The sequence below is a fragment of the Mus pahari genome, chromosome 7, assembly GCF_900095145.1.
Source record: "Mus pahari chromosome 7, PAHARI_EIJ_v1.1, whole genome shotgun sequence".
NCBI classification, from domain to species: Eukaryota; Metazoa; Chordata; class Mammalia; order Rodentia; family Muridae; genus Mus; species Mus pahari.
The window spans coordinates 57,618,490-57,623,113 of record NC_034596.1 but is presented as its reverse complement, the minus strand read 5'-3'; the positions used below and the strand labels follow the sequence as shown (position 1 = coordinate 57,623,113).

Genomic DNA, 4,624 nt, shown 5'->3' with positions numbered 1-4,624 from the left:
AGAGAGAGAGAGAGAGAGAGAGAGAGAGAGAGAGAGAGAGAGAAGGAGGGTTAGAGAGGAGACTAAGAAAGGGTGAGAGCTTAAAGAGAGTGAGGAGGGGCCAAGCAGCTCCTTTTATAGTGGGCTGGGCTATCTTGCTGTTGCCAGGTAAATGTGGGGGAGGGAACATACCTGGTTACAGTCAGGTAATTGTGGTGGTGGAGTCTGGCCAGAATGCCAGAAGCTTGGGACATTGTGTGCGTGACTGATAGCCACAAACCTCTGATAGCCACATACCTCTCCTGTGAGGGCTGTGGGAGGTGGTAACTTTGAGAGAGCCAAGGGTCCATGAGACATGTTCAAATGCCTTCTGTCCCATGTAGGTGGAAATCATCACCATTGGTTCTCCAGGGGTTCAAGACCTATGCTCAACTGGAAGCCAGGCTGTCTGTGTACAGCCCACTGCCCTGCCCTTTCCTAGTTTTATCTTCTATGATTATGTGCACTACTTATTCTGATATATTTGTCTGTATTTTTGGAGTTTTCATCAATTTATATTTCCTCCCCAGGTTTGATATGAACTTAGCTTCCAAAAGGCCATTTGTCCTCTTGTATTGTGCAATCAGTGCATAATAGTCACAATATTTGAAAGTACAAATGTGTTAAATACATTGATTTGATGTAAAACTGAACTGCAACTAAATGTAGGGGTCCAAGAGTCACACCACAAACCACACAAATACTGATCTCAACCAGACAGGGATAGCTTAGTGAATGACTACCCTAAGCCTGATCAATAGGCCAGCAGCACAGAACTCGGGGGCTGAGCTGTAGCCCCAAACCACTTTTTATTTCAGCTAGTAAAGGGGGGAAAAAAACATAAAAACTACAAAGAGCTCATAAACAGGTGTGGGAAGTGCTGCCCAATGGTTGGCTCTGACTCAAGCCATTTTAGACATAACAGTTCATATTGATTTTAATTGGATGAATTCTACATAAAGTTTGGTTGATTTTCTTTTAAATATTAACAAACCTCATATAGAACATAACAGAATATGTGATCAGCATGACCTTGCTCTGAGTCAATTTATTTTTCTGCATAAATGACTGAATATATAATATGCCTATTACAGCAACATCATGAAATAGCTGGCAGGCATGGAACAAAAAGGCCAAAGCTATTCTGGGGGGAAGGCACACCTCAACAGTACAGTGACTAATATATTATATACAATATATTAAAATTATATACAATACAATATAATATATTATATACAATATATTAAAATTATATTATATACAATACAATATATTGACTGATTCAATATTATCATTTTTACATTGAAAAAGAAAGATTAAGTCTGCTCTTTCTATAGTGTCTTAATTCTGGTGGAGGAAGACAAAGTTAAACTTATCAATTTATACATTTTTATAAGAATATCCAGATGGACTGAGCCTGGGGACCCCAATGGAAGATTTAAGGAGGAACTGAAGGAGCTGAAGGGGATTGCAACCCCATAGGAAAAACAACATCAAATAATCAGATCCCTCAGAACTTATAGGGACTAAATGGCCATGGGTGGGTCTGTGGCTCCCACTGTGTATGCAACAGAGGATTGCCTTATCTGGCATCAATGGAAGGGAAAGCACTTAGTCCTTTTGAGACTTGCTACCCCAGCAAAGGGAGATGCTAGAGAGATGAGGCCGGAATGGGTAGGTGGGTGGGAAAGTATTCTCTTAGGGGCAAAGGGGAAGGGGAATGGGGTAGGGGTCTTGTCGAGGAGAGACTGGGAAGGGGGACACTATTTGAAATTTAAATAAATAAAATAATCTATCAAAGTTGGATGAAATCACATACTGTGTTGTCATGACATTTGCTATAGTTGTACTTTTTCCATAAATATTTGTATGTTTTTCAAACAGAAAAATATTCAAGAATCTTGTTATGTTGGAGAAAAATGATTTTAATAATAAATTTCTATTTTAGGTTAAAAAATATCGAGATGGAAGTAAAATGTGTGGAAAGTAAAAAATTAGATAAAGAACATTTAGGATATTTTGTATGAGAGCTGTTTTTACTTATTTTTGGTACTTATTGTGTATCTCAGCAAGAGACAATTAAAATTGGTAAGCTGTGCCATATACAATTGCTTCCCTTACTAAATAATATTTTAATGATTCATATATACACTCAAATATCTATGAATGTTAAGAGACTTTATACTTTTACTTTTAAGAATGGCATACCTAACAGGGATTAAGAATAGATGTTTTTCAAGAGTAGAATGGCGGGGATTTTTATAGTATAAACGTCCTGAAATCTCATGCAGTAGAATGCAGGTAGGTTTGATGATGAAATGCAGTTTTCACAATAGTAGTTCAATTTTGTAGCTTGAGTAAGGGTAAGGGCTTCATTGAAAAATCCTTGCTCTAATCAACATATTATTTATATTATTAGAAATATACTTTATAAAATTTGTGCATATCAATATGACTTTGGGGGATCTTACAACTCTACACTGATAATGAGGTTGACTATATTTGTAGGTATTCTGTAATTTTTCTCTACCAGATGATGTTCTCTATATACAGAAATTTTATGAATAGAACTGGAGGAGTTTTTTCCCATATTTTTATGTTGATATTGTTTAATATCAGTGGTTTTATTTCTTCTATTTTATGCTATTTGGAGTATAACTACTACTACTTCTTCTTCTTCTTCTTCTTCTTCTTCTTCTTCTTCTTCTTCTTCTTCTTCTTCTTCTTCTTCTTCTTCTCCTTTTTTTTTTTTTTTTGATTTTTCAGACAGATTTTCTCCTGGAACTCACTTTGTAGACCAGGCTGGCCTCGGCCTCGAACTCAGAAATCTGCCTGCCTCTGCCTCCCAAGTGCTGGGATTAAAGGTGTGCAACACCACTCCCGTGGAGTTTAATTTTTTTTTTTGGGGGGGGGGTGCGGGGTTCAAGACAGAGTTTCTCTGAATCATCCTGGCTGTCCTGGAACTCACTTTGTAGACCAGGCTGGCCTTGAACTCAGAAATCCACCTGCCTCTGCCTCCCAAGTGCTGGGATTAAAGGCGTGTGCCACCACCACCCAGCAGTAGTATAATTTCTTAATGAAACCAAATCAATTATTTATTTTTATAGTGATGAAGATGTGAGAAATATTCTGAAAGCATTCAGCTAGAAAACCAGTTAGACTGTTCCTAAACCATCTTCCCTATCTTTCTGTTTCTCAGAGTCAATCCTTCAGTCTTATCCCTAGCCCTGAAAAGAATACCAGTTTCAGCCTCCCTCTCCAATCTGCCCTCATTTCTTGTGAACCCCCAAGACTATCCTCTCCTAAAATTTTGCCCCCCCAACTCAGTACTATATTCAAACTCCCTATTACTGCAAGAAAACACCAGCTGCAGTGTTCCTTCCCCCAATACACATCTATTCCAACAGAAGCATGCACTCAGCATGAATATACTAGAGGAGCAGGACAGTTAAATAGGAAACACAGCTATAACATTCTCCAAAAATACATAGAGGAAATAGAAATAAAGTCTCATCCAATAAGGACAAAGCCAGACATCAGTACCTATATCTATAATTACTAAAAGATGCCTAGACACCAGCATTAAAACACAGTCAATAACATCTAGGGCAATGTGTCTTCACTAGAAATCAGCTATCCTGCCACTGTAGGCACTTAGTAGTGCAACCTAACTGAAACACATGAATAATATCATAAAACCAGCTATATGAAGATGATAGAGATCCTTAAAGAAAGCCAAGAGTATACAAACAGTTGAAGCAAACAAATAAACAAAAACAACAAAAGCAGCAACAAAAAAATTGTTTAAGACATGAAAATGGAAATAATAGCAATAAAGAAAATAAAACAATGGGAATTCTGGAAATAAAAATTTAGGAATGGGAACATGGCCTATAGGCAGGCTTCAGAGGCACAATAAAAGAGATGGTAAAAAGAGTCTCAGGCACTGAAGATATGACAAAAGAAGTGGATGACACATCAGTCAAAGAAAATACTAAGTCTAAAAAAATTTTGACACAAAACAACCAGAAAATTGGTAACACCATAAAAAGACCAAACCTGAGAATAATAGGAATAGTTAAAGGAGAAGAATTTCAGGACAGAGGTTCAGAAAATATTTTCAACAAAAACATAAGAAGACAAACTTCCTAACCTAAAGAATGATATGCCTATAAAGGTTCAAGAAGCATACAGAACATCAAACAGATTGGAATAGAAAAGAAAGCCCCCTTGCATGTAATAATCAAAACTGCAAGTGTAAAAGAACAACTAACATAAAAAGGCAGACAGTAGAATTCCACCTTATTTCATGACGGAAACTCTAAAAGCCGGAAGGGTTTGAACAGTGATAGCAAGGCACTAAGAGACCACAGACACCAGCCAAGCCTACCATACTCAGAAAAACTTAGAATCACCATAAATGAAAAATACAAAATTTTACATGATACAGTCATATTTAAACAATATCTATCTACAAAGCCAGCCCTGAAAAAGTCCTACAGGGCAAACACCAAGGATGTTAACTACATGAAAATATAGGAAATAATCTCACAATAGCAAAATGATAAGAAAGGAATCACACACACACACACACACACACACACAC

At 37.1% G+C, this 4,624-nt stretch overlaps 1 pseudogene; it reads right to left on the bottom strand.

Annotated features, from left to right (window-relative positions):
• LOC110324025 overlaps positions 1-336 on the bottom strand; it is a 17,156-nt pseudogene extending 16,820 nt beyond the window's left edge.
• Between the last annotated feature and the right edge of the window lie 4,288 nt (positions 337-4,624).